The sequence below is a fragment of the Daphnia magna genome, unplaced genomic scaffold, assembly GCF_020631705.1.
Source record: "Daphnia magna isolate NIES unplaced genomic scaffold, ASM2063170v1.1 Dm_contigs204, whole genome shotgun sequence".
NCBI classification, from domain to species: Eukaryota; Metazoa; Arthropoda; class Branchiopoda; order Diplostraca; family Daphniidae; genus Daphnia; species Daphnia magna.
In genome coordinates, this window is record NW_025533175.1 from 1 (window position 1) to 20819 (window position 20819).

Sequence of the window (20819 nt, forward strand, 5' to 3'; positions counted from 1 at the left end):
CAATTACAGTGTATTCACATTGAATACAAGTATATACTATGCAGTTTACATATAGAAGTAAAAAATCATGGTATAACAGTGTATTCACATTGAATACAAGTATATTCCATGCAGTTTACTATTGAAGTAAAAACTCATGGTATAACAGTGTATTCACATTGAATACAAGTATATTCCATGCAGTTTACATATAGAAGTAAAAACTCATGGTATAACAGTGTATTCACATTGAATACAAGTATATTCCATGCAGTTTACATGTAAAAGTAAAAACTCATGGTATAACAGTGTATTCACATTGAATACAAGTATATTTGATGCTGTTTACATATAGAGATAAAAACTCATGGTATAACAGTGTATTCACATTGAATACAAGTATATTTGATGTTGTTTACATATAGAAGTAAAAACTCATGGTATAACCGTGTATTTACATTGAATACAAGTATATTCCATGCAGTTTACGTATAGAAGTAAAAACTCATGGTATAACAGTGTATTCACATTGAATACAAGTATATTTGATGCTGTTTACATATAGAAGTAAAAACTCATGGTATAACAGTGTATTCACATTGAGTACAAGTATATTCCATGCAGTTTACGTATAGAAGTAAAAACTCATGGTATAACAGTGTATTCACATTGAATACAAGTATATTTGATGCTGTTTACATATAGAAATAAAAACTCATGGTATAGCAGTGTATTCACATTGAATACAAGTATATTTGATGCTGTTTACATATAGAAGTTAAAACTCATGGTATAACAGTGTATTCACATTGAATACAAGTATATTTGATGCTGTTTACATATAGAACTAAAAACTCATGGTATAACAGTGTATTCACATTGAATACAAGTATATTCCATGCAGTTTACTATATAAATAAAAACTCATGGTATAACAGTGTATTCACATTGAATACAAGTATATTTGATGCTGTTTACATATAGAAGTAAAAACTCATGGTATAACAGTGTATTCACATTGAATACAAGTATATTTGATGCTGTTTACATATAGAAGTAAAAACTCATGGTATAACAGTGTATTCACATTGAATACAAGTATATTCCATGCAGTTTACGTATAGAAGTAAAAACTCATGGTATAACAGTGTATTCACATTGAATACAAGTATATTTGATGCTGTTTACATATAGAAGTAAAAACTCATGGTATAACAGTGTATTCACATTGAATACAAGTATATTTGATGCTGTTTACATATAGAAGTTAAAACTCATGGTATAACAGTGTATTCACATTGAATACAAGTATATTTGATGCTGTTTACATATAGAAGTAAAAACTCATGGTATAACAGTGTATTCACATTGAATACAAGTATATTTGATGCTGTTTACATATAGAAGTAAAAACTCATGGTATAACGGTGTATTCACATTGAATACAAGTATATACTATGCAGTTTACATATAGAAGTAAAAACTCATGGTATAACAGTGTATTCACATTGAACACAAGTATATTCCATGCAGTTTACATATAGAAGTAAAAACTCATGGTATAACAGTGTATTCACATTGAATACAAGTATATTCCATGCAGTTTACATATAGAAGTAAAAACTCATGGTATAACAGTGTATTCACATTGAATACAAGTATATTTGATGCTGTTTACATATAGAAGTAAAAACTCATGGTATAACAGTGTATTCACATTGAATACAAGTATATTTGATGCTGTTTACATATAGAAGTAAAAACTCATGGTATAACAGTGTATTCACATTGAATACAAGTATATTCCATGCAGTTTACATATAGAAGTAAAAACTCATGGTATAACAGTGTATTCACATTGAAATACAAGTATATTCCATGCAGTTTACGTATAGAAGTAAAAACTCATGGTATAACAGTGTATTCACATTGAATACAAGTATATTTGATGCTGTTTACATATAGAAGTAAAAACTCATGGTATAACAGTGTATTCACATTGAATACAAGTATATTCCATGCAGTTTACATATAGAAAAAACTCATGGTATAACAGTGTATTCACATTGAATACAAGTATATTCCATGCAGTTTACGTATAGAAGTAAAAACTCATGGTATAACAGTGTATTCACATTGAATACAAGTATATTTGATGCTGTTTACATATAGAAGTAAAAACTCATGGTATAACAGTGTATTCACATTGAATACAAGTATATTTGATGCAGTTTACATATAGAAGTAAAAACTCATGGTATAACAGTGTATTCACATTGAATACAAGTATATTCCATGCAGTTTACATATAGAAGTAAAAACTCATGGTATAACAGTGTATTCACATTGAATACAAGATAATTCCATGCAGTTTACGTATAGAAGTAAAAACTCATGGTATAACAGTGTATTCACATTGAATACAAGTATATTCCATGCAGTTTACATATAGAAGTAAAAACTCATGGTATAACAGTGTATTCACATTGAATACAAGTATATTCTATGCAGTTGTAAAGTAAAAACTCATGGTATAACAGTGTATTAATTGAATACAAGTATATTTGATGCTGTTTACATATAGAAGTTAAAACTCATGGTATAACAGTGTATTCACATTGAATACAAGTATATTTGATGCTGTTTACATATAGAAGTAAAAACTCATGGTATAACAGTGTATTCACATTGAATACAAGTATATTCCATGCAGTTTACGTATAGAAGTAAAAACTCATGGTATAACAGTGTATTCACATTGAATACAAGTATATTTGATGCTGTTTACATATAGAAGTAAAAACTCATGGTATAACAGTGTATTCACATTGAATACAAGTATATTTGATGCTGTTTACATATAGAAGTAAAAACTCATGGTATAACAGTGTATTCACATTGAATACAAGTATATTCCATGCAGTTTACATATAAATTAAAAACTCATGGTATAACAGTGTATTCACATTGAATACAAGTATATTTGATGCTGTTTACATATAGAAGTAAAAACTCATGGTATAACAGTGTATTCACATTGAATACAAGTATATTCCATGCTAGTTTACTATATAAGTAAAAACTCATGGTATAACAGTGTATTCACATTGAATACAAGTATATTTGATGCTGTTTACATATAGAAGTAAAAACTCATGGTATAACAGTGTATTCACATTGAATACAAGTATATTTGATGCTGTTTACATATAGAAGTAAAACACTCATGGTATAACAGTGTATTCACATTGAATACAAGTATATTCCATGCAGTTTACGTATAGAAGTAAAAACTCATGGTATAACAGTGTATTCACATTGAATACAAGTATATTTGATGCTGTTTATATATAGAAGTAAAAACTCATGGTATAACAGTGTATTCACATTGAATACAAGTATATTCCATGCAGTTTACATCATGAAGTAAAAACTCATGGTATAACAGTGTATTCACATTGAATACAAGTATATTCCATGCAGTTTACGTATAGAAGTAAAAACTCATGGTATAACAGTGTATTCACATTGAATACAAGTATATTTGATGCTGTTTACATATAGAAGTAAAAACTCATGGTATAACAGTGTATTCACATTGAATACAAGTATAATCCATGCAGTTTACATATAGAATAAAAAACTCATGGTATAACAGTGTATTCACATTGAATACAAGTATATTCTATGCAGTTTACATATAGAAGTAAAAACTCATGGTATAACAGTGTATTCACATTGAATACAAGTATATTTGATGCTGTTTACATATAGAAGTAAAAACTCATGGTATAACAGTGTATTCACATTGAATACAAGTATATTTGATGTTTTTTACATATAGAAGTAAAAACTCATGGTATAACAGTGTATTTACATTGAATACAAGTATATTCCATGCAGTTTACGTATAGAATTAAAAACTCATGGTATAACAGTGTATTCACATTGAATACAAGTATATTTGATGCTTTTTACATATAGAAGTAAAAACTCATGGTATAACAGTGTATTCACATTGAATACAAGTATATTCCATGCAGTTTACATATAGAAGTAAAAACTCATGGTATAACAGTGTATTCACATTGAATACAAGTATATTCCATGCAGTTTACGTATAGAAGTAAAAACTCATGGTATAACAGTGTATTCACATTGAATACAAGTATATATTGATGCTGTTTACATATAGAACTAAAAACTCATGGTATAACAGTGTATTCACATTGAATAAAGTATATTCATGCATTTATATATGAAGTAAAAACTCATGTATAAAGTGTATTCACATTGAATACAAGTATATTTGATGCTGTTTACATATAGAACTAAAAACTCATGGTATAACAGTGTATTCACATTGAATACAAGTATATTCCATGCAGTTTACATATAGAAGTAAAAACTCATGGTATAACAGTGTATTCACATTGAATACAAGTATATTTGATGCTGTTTACATATAGAAGTAAAAACTCATGGTATAACAGTGTATTTACATTGAATACAAGTATATTCCATGCAGTTTACGTATAGAAGTAAAAACTCATGGTATAACAGTGTATTCACATTGAATACAAGTATATTTGATGCTGTTTACATATAGAAGTAAAAACTCATGGTTATACAGTGTATTCACATTGAATACAAGTATATTTGATGCTGTTTACATATAGAAGTAAAAAACTCATGGTATAACAGTGTATTCACATTGAATACAAGTATATTCCATGCAGTTTACGTATAGAAGTAAAAACTCATGGTATAACAGTGTATTCACATTGAATACAAGTATATTTGATGCTGTTTACATATAGAAGTAAAAACTCATGGTATAACAGTGTATTCACATTGAATACAAGTATATTTGATGCTGTTTACATATAGAAGTAAAAACTCATGGTATAACAGTGTATTCACATTGAATACAAGTATATTTGATGCTGTTTACATATAGAAATAAAAACTCATGGTATAACAGTGTATTCACATTGAATACAAGTATATTCCATGCAGTTTACATATAGAAGTAAAAACTCATGGTATAACAGTGTATTCACATTGAATACAAGTATATTCCATGCAGTTTACATATAGAAGTAAAAACTCATGGTATAACAGTGTATTCACATTGAATACAAGTATATTTGATGCTGTTTACATATAGAAGTAAAAACTCATGGTATAACAGTGTATTCACATTGAATACAAGTATATTCCATGCAGTTTACATACATATAGTAAAAAGACTCATGGTATAACAGTGTATTCACATTGAATACAAGTATATTCCATGCAGTTTACGTATAGAAGTAAAAACTCATGGTATAACAGTGTATTCACATTGAATACAAGTATATTTGATGCTGTTTACATATAGAAGTAAAAACTCATGGTATAACAGTGTATTCACATTGAATACAAGTATATTTGATGCTGTTTACATATAGAAGTAAAAATTCATGGTATAACGAGTGTATTCACATTGAATACAAGTATATACTATGCAGTTTACATATAGAAGTAAAACTCATGGTATAACAGTGTATTCACATTGAACACAAGTATATTCCATGCAGTTTACGTATAGAAGTAAAAACTCATGGTATAACAGTGTATTCACATTGAATACAAGTATATTCCATGCAGTTTACATATAGAAGTAAAAACTCATGGTATAACAGTGTATTCACATTGAATACAAGTATATTCTATGCAGTTTACGTATAGAAGTAAAAACTCATGGTATAACAGTGTATTCACATTGAATACAAGTATATTTGATGCTGTTTTTACATATAGAAGTAAAAACTCATGGTATAACAGTGTATTCACATTGAATACAAGTATATTTGATGTTGTTTACATATAGAAGTAAAAACTCATGGTATAACCGTGTATTTACATTGAATACAAGTATATTCCATGCAGTTTACGTATAGAAGTAAAAACTCATGGTATAACAGTGTATTCACATTGAGTACAAGTATATTCCATGCAGTTTACGTATAGAAGTAAAAACTCATGGTATAACAGTGTATTCACATTGAATACAAGTATATTCCATGCAGTTTACGTATAGAAGTAAAAACTCATGGTATAACAGTGTATTCACATTGAATACAAGTATATTTGATGCTGTTTACATATAGAAGTAAAACTCATGGTGTTATATTCACATTGAATACAAGTATATACTATGCAGTTTACATATAGAAGTAAAAAATCATGGTATAACAGTGTATTCACATTGAAATACAAGGTATATTCCATGCAGTTTACGTATAGAAGTAAAAACTCATGGTATAACAGTGTATTCACATTGAATACAAGTATATTCCATGCAGTTTACATATAGAAGTAAAAACTCATGGTATAACAGTGTATTCACATTGAATACAAGTATATTTGATGCTGTTTACATATAGAAGTAAAAACTCATGGTATAACAGTGTATTCACATTGAATACAAGTATATTTGATGCTGTTTACATATAGAAGTAAAAACTCATGGTATAACAGTGTATTCACATTGAATACAAGTATATTCCATGCAGTTTACATATAGAAGTAAAAACTCATGGTATAACAGTGTATTCACATTGAAAACAAGTATATTCCATGCAGTTTACGTATAGAAGTAAAAACTCATGGTATAACAGTGTATTCACATTGAATACAAGTATATTTGATGCTGTTTACATATAGAAGTAAAAACTCATGGTATAACAGTGTATTCACATTGAATACAAGTATAATCCATGCAGTTTACATATAGAAGTAAAGACTCATGGTATAACAGTGTATTCACATTGAATACAAGTATATTCTATGCAGTTTACGTATGATAAGTAAAAACTCATGGTATAACAGTGTATTCACATTGAATACAAGTATATTTGATGCTGTTTACATATAGAAGTAAAAACTCATGGTATAACAGTGTATTCATATTGAATACAAGTATATTTTATATGCGGTTTACATATAGAAGTAAAAACTCATGGTATAACAGTGTATTCACATTGAATACAAGTATATTCCATGCAGTTTACATATTGAAGTAAAAACTCATGGTATAACAGTGTATTTACATTGAATACAAGTAAATTCCATGCAGTTTACGTATAGAAGTAAAAACTCATGGTATAACAGTGTATTCACATTGAATACAAGTATATTCCATGCAGTTTACATATAGAAGTAAAGACTCATGGTATAACAGTGTATTCACATTGAATACAAGTATATTCTATGCAGTTTACGTATAGAAGTAAAAACTCATGGTATAACAGTGTATTCACATTGAATACAAGTATATTTGATGCTGTTTACATATAGAAGTAAAAACTCATGGTATAACAGTGTATTCACATTGAATACAAGTATATTTGATGTTGTTTACATATAGAAGTAAAAACTCATGGTATAACTATTGTATTCACATTTAATTACATATATTCCATGCAGTTTACGTATAGAAGTAAAAACTCATGGTATAACAGTGTATTCACATTGAATACAAGTATATTTGATGCTGTTTACATATAGAAGTAAAAACTCATGGTATAACAGTGTATTCACATTGAATACAAGTATATTCCATGCAGTTTACATATAGAAGTAAAAACCTCATGGTATAACAGTGTATTCACATTGAAATACAAGTATATTCCATGCAGTTTTTACGTATAGAAGTAAAAACTCATGGTATAACAGTGTATTCACATTGAATACAAGTATATTTGATGCTGTTTACATATAGAAGTAAAAACTCATGGTATAACAGTGTATTCACATTGAATACAAGTATAATCCATGCAGTTTACATATAGAAGTAAAGACTCATGGTATAACAGTGTATTCACATTGAATACAAGTATATTCTATGCAGTTTACGTATAGAAGTAAAAACTCATGGTATAACAGTGTATTCACATTGAATACAAGTATATTTGATGCTGTTTACATATAGAAGTAAAAACTCATGGTATAACAGTGTATTCACATTGAATACAAGTATATTCCATGCAGTTTCGTATTACAAGTAAAAACTCATGGTATAACAGTGTATTCACATTGAATACAAGTATATTTGATGCTGTTTACATATAGAAGTAAAAACTCATGGTATAACAGTGTATTCACATTGAATACAAGTATATTTGATGCTGTTTACATATAGAAGTTAAAACTCATGGTATAACAGTGTATTCACATTGAATACAAGTATATTTGATGCTGTTTACATATAGAAGTAAAAACTCATGGTATAACAGTGTATTCACATTGAATACAAGTATATTTGATGCTGTTTACATATAGAAGTAAAAACTCATGGTATTACGGTGTATTCACATTGAATACAAGTATATACTATGCAGTTTACATATAGAAGTAAAAAATCATGGTATAACAGTGTATTCACATTGAATACAAGTATATTCCATGCAGTTTACGTATAGAAGTAAAAACTCATGGTATAACAGTGTATTCACATTGAATACAAGTATATTCCATGCAGTTTACATATAGAAGTAAAAACTCATGGTATAACAGTGTATTCACATTGAATACAAGTATATTTGATGCTGTTTACATATAGAAGTAAAAACTCATGGTATAACAGTGTATTCACATTGAATACAAGTATATTTGATGCTGTTTACATATAGAAGTAAAAACTCATGGTATAACAGTGTATTCACATTGAATACAAGTATATTCCATGCAGTTTACATATATAGAAGTAAAACATTGTATATAGTGTATTTGATAGTAACTTGTTAATTTTAAATTCATGGTATAACAGTGTATTCACATTGAAAATTATTTCAAGTATATAGAATAAAAAGGTATAACAGTGTATTCACATGCTGTTTATCGTATAGAAGTAAAAACTCACGGTATAACAGTGTATTCACATTGAATACAAGTATATTTGATGCTGTTTACATATAGAAGTAAAAACTCATGGTATAACAGTGTATTCACATTGAATACAAGTATATTCCATGGAGTTTACATATAGAAGTAAAGACTCATGGTATAACAGTGTATTCACATTGAATACAAGTATATTCTATGCAGTTTACGTATAGAAGTAAAAACTCATGGTATAACAGTGTATTCACATTGAATACAAGTATATTTGATGCTGTTTACATATAGAAGTAAAAACTCATGGTATAACAGTGTATTCATATTGAATACAAGTATATTTGATGCAGTATACATATAGAAGTAAAAACTCATGGTATAACAGTGTATTCACATTGAATACAAGTATATTCCATGCAGTTTACATATTGAAGTAAAAACTCATGGTATAACAGTGTATTCACATTGAATACAAGTATATTCCATGCAGTTTTTACATAGAAGTAAAAACTCAAGGTATAACAGTGTATTCACATTGAATACAAGTATATTCCATGCAGTTTACATATAGAAGTAAAAACTCATGGTATAACAGTGTATTCACATTGAATACAAGTATATTCCATGCAGTTTACGTATAGAAGTAAAAACTCATGGTATAACAGTGTATTCACATTGAATACAAGTATATTTGATGCTGTTTACATATAGAAGTAAAAACTCATGGTATAACAGTGTATTCACATTGAATACAAGTATATTTGATGCTGTTTACATCTAGAAGTTAAAACTCATGGTATAACAGTGTATTCACATTGAATACAAGTATATTAGATGCTGTTTACATATAGAAGTAAAAACTCATGGTAGAACAGTGTATTCACATTGAATACAAGTATATTTGATGCTGTTTACATATAGAAGTAAAAACTCATGGTATAACAGTGTATTCACATTGAATACAAGTATATTTGATGCAGTTTACGTATAGAAGTAAAAACTCATGGTATAACAGTGTATTCACATTGAATACAAGTATATTTGATGTTGTTTACATATAGAAGTAAAAACTCATGGTATAACAGTGTATAAACGATTAAATAAGGCGTGCTCAATTGTGGCTTGTCATGACACAAATCCAATTGTTGAGCCCCTTCAATATTAACGATTGCCAAATCCATCGCCCTCATGCCTATAGGACAGGCACAACGACAGATGTTTTTGGCTTTGCCATTTTCTTGCTATCAATTGAACTTGCTGAGAAAGACCGGGGGGTGTTGTTCCTAAAAAATATATTCCATGTGTTCAAAAGGGGCTTTTGTCTGCTCTGGAGACGGGCGTGGTAGCTGGTTTTCCCATGGCAGATTTTAAGGCAACCCTTGTGGAAGTTCACATTGAATACAAGTATATTCCATGCAGTTTACATATAGAAATAAAAACTCATAGTATAACAGTGTATTCACATTGAATACAAGTATATTCCATGCAGTTTACATATAGAAGTAAATACTCATGGTATAACAGTGTATTCACATTAAATACAAGTATATTCCATGCAGTTTACATATAGAAGTAAAAACTCATGGTATAACAGTGTATTCACATTGAATACAAGTATATTTGATGCTGTTTACATATAGAAGTAAAAACTCATGGTATAACAGTGTATTCACATTGAATACAAGTATATTTGATGCTGTTTACATATAGAAGTTAAAACTCATGGTATAACAGTGTATTCACATTGAATACAAGTATATTTGATGCTATTTACATATAGAAGTAAAAACTCATGGTATAACAGTGTATTCACATTGAATACAAGTATATTTGATGCTGTTTACATATAGAAGTAAAAACTCATGGTATAACAGTGTATTCACATTGAATACAAGTATATTCCATGCAGTTTACGTATAGAAGTAAAAACTCATGGTATAACAGTGTATTCACATTGAATACAAGTAAATTTGATGCTGTTCACATATAGAAGTAAAAACTCATGGTATAACAGTGTCTTCACATTGAATACAAGTATATTTGATGCTGTTTACATATAGAAGTAAAAACTCATGGTATAACAGTGTATTCACATTGAAAACAAGTATATTCCATGCAGTTTACGTATAGAAGTAAAAACTCATGGTATAACAGTGTATTCACATTGAATACAAGTATATTTGATGCTGTTTACATATAGAAGTAAAAACTCATGGTATAACAGTGTATTCACATTGAATACAAGTATATTTGATGCTGTTTACATCTAGAAGTTAAAACTCATGGTATAACAGTGTATTCACATTGAATACAAGTATATTAGATGCTGTTTACATATAGAAGTAAAAACTCATGGTATAACAGTGTATTCACATTGAATACAAGTATATTCCATGCAGTTTACATATAGAAGTAAAAACTCATGGTATAACAGTGTATTCACATTGAATACAAGTATATTCCATGCAGTTTACGTATAGAAGTAAAAACTCATGGTATAACAGTGTATTCACATTGAATACAAGTATATTTGATGCTGTTTACATATAGAAGTAAAAACTCATGGTATAACAGTGTATTCACATTGAATACAAGTATATTTGATGCAGTATACATATAGAAGTTAAAACTCATGGTATAACAGTGTATTCACATTGAATACAAGTATATTTGATGCAGTTTACGTATAGAAGTAAAAACTCATGGTATAACAGTGTATTCACATTGAATACAAGTATATTTGATGTTGTTTACATATAGAAGTAAAAACTCATGGTATAACAGTGTATAAACGATTAAATAAGACGTGCTCAATTGTGGCTTGTCATGACACAAATCCAATTGTTGAGCCCCTTCAATATTAACGGTTGCCAAATCCATCGCCCTCATGCCTATAGGACAGGCACAACGACAGATGTTTTTGGCTTTGCCATTTTCTTGCTATCAATTGAACTTGCTGAGAAAGACCGGGGGTGTTGTTCCTAAAAAAATATATTCCATGTGTTCAAAAGGGGCTTTTGTCTGCTCTGGAGACGGGCGTGGTAGCTGGTTTTCCCATGACAGATTTTAAGGCAACCCTTGTGGATGTTCACATTGAATACAAGTATATTCCATGCAGTTTACATATATAGAAATAAAAACTCATAGTATAACAGTGTATTCACATTGAATACAAGTATATTCCATGCAGTTTACATATAGAAGTAAATACTCATGGTATAACAGTGTATTCACATTAAATACAAGTATATTCCATGCAGTTTACATATAGAAGTAAAAACTCATGGTATAACAGTGTATTCACATTGAATACAAGTATATTTGATGCTGTTTACATATAGAAGTAAAAACTCATGGTATAACAGTGTATTCACATTGAATACAAGTATATTTGATGCTGTTTACATATAGAAGTAAAAACTCATGGTATAACAGTGTATTCACATTGAATACAAGAATATTCCATGCAGTTTACATATAGAAGTAAAAACTCATGGTATAACAGTGTATTCACATTGAATACAAGTATATTCCATGCAGTTTACATATAGAAGTAAAAACTCATGGTATAACAGGGTATTCACATTGAATACATGTTTATTTGATCCTGTTTACATATAGAAGTAAAAACTCATGGTATCACAGTGTATTTGCTTTGAACACTAGTATATTTTATTCTGTTTATATGTAGAAGTGTAAACTCATAATATCACAGTGTATTCACATTGAATACAAGTATATTTGATCCTGTTTATATATAGGAATAAAAACTCATGGTATCACTGTGTATTCACATTGAATACAAGTATATTTGATGCTGTTTACATGTAGAAGTAAAAACTCATGGTATAACAGTGTATTTACATTGAATACAAGTATTTTTGATGCTGTTTACATCTAGAAGTTAAAACTCATGGTATAACAGTGTATTCACATTGAATACAAGTATATTTGATGCTGTTTACATCTAGAAGTTAAAACTCATGGTATAACAGTGTATTCACATTGAATACAAGTATATTAGATGCTGTTTACATATAGAAGTAAAAACTCATGGTATAACAGTGTATTCACATTGAATACAAGTATATTTGATGCAGTTTACGTATAGAAGTAAAAACTCATGGTATAACAGTGTATTCACATTGAATACAAGTATATTCCATGCAGTTTACATATAGAAGTAAAAACTCATGGTATAACAGTGTATTCACATTGAATACAAGTATATTCCATGCAGTTTACGTATAGAAGTAAAAACTCATGGTATAACAGTGTATTCACATTGAATACAAGTATATTTGATGCTGTTTACATATAGAAGTAAAAACTCATGGTATAACAGTGTATTCACATTGAATACAAGTATATTTGATGCAGTATACATATAGAAGTTAAAACTCATGGTATAACAGTGTATTCACATTGAATACAAGTATATTTGATGCAGTTTACGTATAGAAGTAAAAACTCATGGTATAACAGTGTATTCACATTGAATACAAGTATATTTGATGTTGTTTACATATAGAAGTAAAAACTCATGGTATAACAGTGTATTCACATTGAATACAAGTATATTTGATGCTGTTTACATCTAGAAGTTAAAACTCATGGTATAACAGTGTATTCACATTGAATACAAGTATATTAGATGCTGTTTACATATAGAAGTAAAAACTCATGGTATAACAGTGTATTCACATTGAATACAAGTATATTCCATGCAGTTTACATATAGAAGTAAAAACTCATGGTATAACAGTGTATTCACATTGAATACAAGTATATTCCATGCAGTTTACGTATAGAAGTAAAAACTCATGGTATAACAGTGTATTCACATTGAATACAAGTATATTTGATGCTGTTTACATATAGAAGTAAAAACTCATGGTATAACAGTGTATTCACATTGAATACAAGTATATTTGATGCAGTATACATATAGAAGTTAAAACTCATGGTATAACAGTGTATTCACATTGAATACAAGTATATTTGATGCAGTTTACGTATAGAAGTAAAAACTCATGGTATAACAGTGTATTCACATTGAATACAAGTATATTTGATGTTGTTTACATATAGAAGTAAAAACTCATGGTATAACAGTGTATAAACGATTAAATAAGACGTGCTCAATTGTGGCTTGTCATGACACAAATCCAATTGTTGAGCCCCTTCAATATTAACGGTTGCCAAATCCATCGCCCTCATGCCTATAGGACAGGCACAACGACAGATGTTTTTGGCTTTGCCATTTTCTTGCTATCAATTGAACTTGCTGAGAAAGACCGGGGGGTGTTGTTCCTAAAAAATATATTCCATGTGTTCAAAAGGGGCTTTTGTCTGCTCTGGAGACGGGCGTGGTAGCTGGTTTTCCCATGACAGATTTTAAGGCAACCCTTGTGGATGTTCACATTGAATACAAGTATATTCCATGCAGTTTACATATAGAAATAAAAACTCATAGTATAACAGTGTATTCACATTGAATACAAGTATATTCCATGCAGTTTACATATAGAAGTAAATACTCATGGTATAACAGTGTATTCACATTAAATACAAGTATATTCCATGCAGTTTACATATAGAAGTAAAAACTCATGGTATAACAGTGTATTCACATTGAATACAAGTATATTTGATGCTGTTTACATATAGAAGTAAAAACTCATGGTATAACAGTGTATTCACATTGAATACAAGTATATTTGATGCTGTTTACATATAGAAGTAAAAACTCATGGTATAACAGTGTATTCACATTGAATACAAGAATATTCCATGCAGTTTACATATAGAAGTAAAAACTCATGGTATAACAGTGTATTCACATTGAATACAAGTATATTCCATGCAGTTTACATATAGAAGTAAAAACTCATGGTATAACAGGGTATTCACATTGAATACATGTTTATTTGATCCTGTTTACATATAGAAGTAAAAACTCATGGTATCACAGTGTATTTGCTTTGAACACTAGTATATTTTATTCTGTTTATATGTAGAAGTGTAAACTCATAATATCACAGTGTATTCACATTGAATACAAGTATATTTGATCCTGTTTATATATAGGAGTAAAAACTCATGGTATCACTGTGTATTCACATTGAATACAAGTATATTTGATGCTGTTTACATGTAGAAGTAAAAACTCATGGTATAACAGTGTATTTACATTGAATACAAGTATATTTGATGCTGTTTACATCTAGAAGTTAAAACTCATGGTATAACAGTGTATTCACATTGAATACAAGTATATTTGATGCTGTTTACATCTAGAAGTTAAAACTCATGGTATAACAGTGTATTCACATTGAATACAAGTATATTAGATGCTGTTTACATATAGAAGTAAAAACTCATGGTATAACAGTGTATTCACATTGAATACAAGTATATTTGATGCAGTTTACGTATAGAAGTAAAAACTCATGGTATAACAGTGTATTCACATTGAATACAAGTATATTCCATGCAGTTTACATATAGAAGTAAAAACTCATGGTATAACAGTGTATTCACATTGAATACAAGTATATTCCATGCAGTTTACGTATAGAAGTAAAAACTCATGGTATAACAGTGTATTCACATTGAATACAAGTATATTTGATGCTGTTTACATATAGAAGTAAAAACTCATGGTATAACAGTGTATTCACATTGAATACAAGTATATTTGATGCAGTATACATATAGAAGTTAAAACTCATGGTATAACAGTGTATTCACATTGAATACAAGTATATTTGATGCAGTTTACGTATAGAAGTAAAAACTCATGGTATAACAGTGTATTCACATTGAATACAAGTATATTTGATGTTGTTTACATATAGAAGTAAAAACTCATGGTATAACAGGTTATAAACGATTAAATAAGACGTGCTCAATTGTGGCTTGTCATGACACAAATCCAATTGTTGAGTCCCTTCAATATTAACGGTTGCCAAATCCATCGCCCTCATGCCTATAGGACAGGCACAACGACAGATGTTTTTGGCTTTGCCATTTTCTTGCTATCAATTGAACTTGCTGAGAAAGACCGGGGGGTGTTGTTCCTAAAAAATATATTCCATGTGTTCAAAAGGGGCTTTTGTCTGCTCTGGAGACGGGCGTGGTAGCTGGTTTTCCCATGACAGATTTTAAGGCAACCCTTGTGGATGTTCACATTGAATACAAGTATATTCCATGCAGTTTACATATAGAAATAAAAACTCATAGTATAACAGTGTATTCACATTGAATACAAGTATATTCCATGCAGTTTACATATAGAAGTAAATACTCATGGTATAACAGTGTATTCACATTAAATACAAGTATATTCCATGCAGTTTACATATAGAAGTAAAAACTCATGGTATAACAGTGTATTCACATTGAATACAAGTATATTTGATGCTGTTTACATATAGAAGTAAAAACTCATGGTATAACAGTGTATTCACATTGAATACAAGTATATTTGATGCTGTTTACATATAGAAGTAAAAACTCATGGTATAACAGTGTATTCACATTGAATACAAGAATATTCCATGCAGTTTACATATAGAAGTAAAAACCCATGGTATAACAGTGTATTCACATTGAATACAAGTATATTCCATGCAGTTTACATATAGAAGTAAAAACTCATGGTATAACAGGGTATTCACATTGAATACATGTTTATTTGATCCTGTTTACATATAGAAGTAAAAACTCATGGTATCACAGTGTATTTGCTTTGAACACTAGTATATTTTATTCTGTTTATATGTAGAAGTGTAAACTCATAATATCACAGTGTATTCACATTGAATACAAGTATATTTGATCCTGTTTATATATAGGAGTAAAAACTCATGGTATCACTGTGTATTCACATTGAATACAAGTATATTTGATGCTGTTTACATGTAGAAGTAAAAACTCATGGTATAACAGTGTATTTACATTGAATACAAGTATATTTGATGCTGTTTACATCTAGAAGTTAAAACTCATGGTATAACAGTGTATTCACATTGAATACAAGTATATTTGATGCTGTTTACATCTAGAAGTTAAAACTCATGGTATAACAGTGTATTCACATTGAATACAAGTATATTAGATGCTGTTTACATATAGAAGTAAAAACTCATGGTATAACAGTGTATTCACATTGAATACAAGTATATTTGATGCAGTTTACGTATAGAAGTAAAAACTCATGGTATAACAGTGTATTCACATTGAATACAAGTATATTCCATGCAGTTTACATATAGAAGTAAAAACTCATGGTATAACAGTGTATTCACATTGAATACAAGTATATTCCATGCAGTTTACGTATAGAAGTAAAAACTCATGGTATAACAGTGTATTCACATTGAATACAAGTATATTTGATGCTGTTTACATATAGAAGTAAAAACTCATGGTATAACAGTGTATTCACATTGAATACAAGTATATTTGATGCAGTATACATATAGAAGTTAAAACTCATGGTATAACAGTGTATTCACATTGAATACAAGTATATTTGATGCAGTTTACGTATAGAAGTAAAAACTCATGGTATAACAGTGTATTCACATTGAATACAAGTATATTTGATGTTGTTTACATATAGAAGTAAAAACTCATGGTATAACAGGTTATAAACGATTAAATAAGACGTGCTCAATTGTGGCTTGTCATGACACAAATCCAATTGTTGAGTCCTTCAATATTAACGGTTGCCAAATCCATCGCCCTCATGCCTATAGGACAGGCACAACGACAGATGTTTTTGGCTTTGCCATTTTCTTGCTATCAATTGAACTTGCTGAGAAAGACCGGGGGTGTTGTTCCTAAAAATATATTCCATGTGTTCAAAAGGGGCTTTTGTCTGCTCTGGAGACGGGCTGGTAGCTGGTTTTCCCATGACAGTTTTAAGCAACCCTTGTGGATGTTCACATTGAATACAAGTATATTCCATGCAGTTTACATATAGAAATTAAAACTCATAGTATAACAGTGTATTCACATTGAATACAAGTATATTCCATGCAGTTTACATATAGAAGTAAATACTCATGGTATAACAGTGTATTCACATTAAATACAAGTATATTCCATGCAGTTTACATATAGAAGTAAAAACTCATGGTATAACAGTGTATTTACATTGAATACAAGTATATTTGATGCTGTTTACATATAGAAGTAAAAACTCATGGTATAACAGTGTATTCACATTGAATACAAGTATATTTGATGCTGTTTACATATAGAAGTAAAAACTCATGGTATAACAGTGTATTCACATTGAATACAAGAATATTCCATGCAGTTTACATATAGAAGTAAAAACCCATGGTATAACAGTGTATTCACATTGAATACAAGTATATTCCATGCAGTTTACATATAGAAGTAAAAACTCATGGTATAACAGGGTATTCACATTGAATACATGTTTATTTGATCCTGTTTACATATAGAAGTAAAAACTCATGGTATCACAGTGTATTTGCTTTGAACACTAGTATATTTTATTCTGTTTATATGTAGAAGTGTAAACTCATAATATCACAGTGTATTCACATTGAATACAAGTATATTTGATCCTGTTTATATATAGGAGTAAAAACTCATGGTATCACTGTGTATTGTAGGTTAAATCAGGAAGCCACGCCTAGTGTACCCATCCCTCTCCCGAAGGTAGCTGTGAAGTATTAACAGGGTGTTCTAGATGTAGTGTTCCAAAATGGACGTTATCTATCCCGCGGGAGGTCAAAATATAGTGTTCGTGTGTGGACCACTCGAACCAATATGATCGATCATGTGGTAGAAAACCCATTCTTTCATGTCCTAAGTGTAGTGTTCGTGTGCGAAGCACACGAACCAATGAGATTTGATCGTCATCTAGTGTCAGATTAGGGCTTGTTGTGTACGAAGCACACGAACCAAAAAGGGTTTTGAACTATTAATAGTCAGGTCCACGTGCGAAGCACGTGGACACAGCAACTCATCGACTCCTTCCTAAGAATTCCGTTCCCCTTTCTTGAAGATTGGACCTAGTGACCTACCAAGAGATCTACCTGCTCTGAAAGCTTGTCTTGGAGGTTCTAATGGAAGCTGGGGGCCGAGTCGGTCTACTCTTTCTGTAATAAGTCGTGTTTCGTGTAGATCGTGTTAAAGGATCGTATGCTATTCCTCAGTGGTAGGACGAGCGGTTCATGGAAATCAGATACTAATGTTAAGCGCTCGTCGCCTGTGTCTTTATTGGTTACCCCTGTCTTCAATAGTTCGGCTCGATCCTTAAGGAGAGCTTTGCTATAAGCGCTGTCTAGAACCTTCTGAGGATAGCCCCTTATTCTGAACTTGTGTAGGAGTGTCTCTGCCTCACGGGTGAAGTCAGAGTGCTTACTACAATTCCTTTTGATCCTAAGGAGTTGGGCGTATGGGATTGAGCTTTTAAGATTTACTGGATGTGCTGAGGTCCAATGTACGAATTGGGTACCTTCTGTCGGCTTCCTATATAGGCGAGTCGACAGTGAGTCATCATCCTAAATCTCTATTAGCAAGTCAAGGGCCTCAAGTGTTTTACCACCGTAGACAAATGTGAGTTTGATGTTGTCATCAACTACACCCTCAAAGAGGTTTGGAATGTTTTCATTCTCCCCTGTCCATATCGCTTCAATGTCATCAATGTACCTCCCAAAATAAAGAAGCTCGGCTGGTGGGTTCTCAATAAGGTGTCGTGTTTTTCTATACATAAAGGCGTTGGCCATAAAAACTGACATCGAGCAACCCATTGCTCTTCCCTTAAGCTTCCTGAAGTACTTTTCATTTTGGAAAAGGAAGGTATTGTTTTGTAAAAGCATCTGTAGTATGTATCTAAAGATCTGGTGTGGAGGAGGAGGGAGCATGTCGTTTTTCTCGCAAAATTCTTTAACTACGTCAAAGTGTTCCATATAGAAGCTGGTTGAGTCTTCTACCGCTTCTACCCAGTCGATGGACGGGTAGAGCGATATGACATCAACTGAAAATAGTTTAGCTACTGGCGGGAGATTTGGCACTGTTGCCAAATCCCTTAAAAGCGCTGCTGTGTCTATCAGTGATCCCGGGATGCACGGTAGTAAACAAGCCGCAAGCTTAGCAAGGTACTGATCTAGAGCCTTGAAAGGACTACCTACTGCCGCTATGATTGGTCTTGCTGCGAATGCTCCGGTGTCTTCCCGCTTCTCTTTATGGATTTTTGGGAGAAAATATGTGGCAGGTAACGAGACCTGCTGGTTCCTAACTCCACTACCCTCCGCCTTTGTGATACAGTTGTTATGTTTTTCAAGTGCATTTGGAACTATGATTTTGTGTTTATGTATTTTCCCTATGTATCCCTCTGCCTCTGTTTTTGATAGCTCCATGTAAGTGTTTTTATCCCCTAGTTGTCTAAGGGCCTCTTTTTTGTAATCTTCCCTACCACAAATAACTGTTTTCCCCCCTTTATCTGCTTTTAATACGTACCAGCGTGTGTCATTGATCAGCTTCTTCCAGGCTTTGAAAGCGCTGGTTGAGAAGTTGGTCCCTATCTTTCCCTTCGGTATTTCGGTGGAGCAGAGCTCTGACCAGAGTACATTAGACTATTTTAATGCCTCAGGGGGTTCCCAATCTGATTTAAGGATCCTAGATATCATGCCGGTTTTGTAATTCCCCCCCTCCATTCATATTCCAGTGTAATTTCAGATTTGTGCTACGTCTTAATTTCCCTAAGTCCCTTTCTAGTGTTTCCTTATTTAAATTTACTTGTGGGATGAAAGAAAGGCCTTTAAATTAGGCTTCTCTTGCACCCTCATCAAGCTGTGCCCCTACGTCGTTACAAATTATTTCCTGAAGCAGTTCCTCCCTCCCTGTCGGTTTTGATCTTTACCCTTTGTTTGGTACGTAGTGAAGAGGTTGGTACCGAGCGAGCGAAC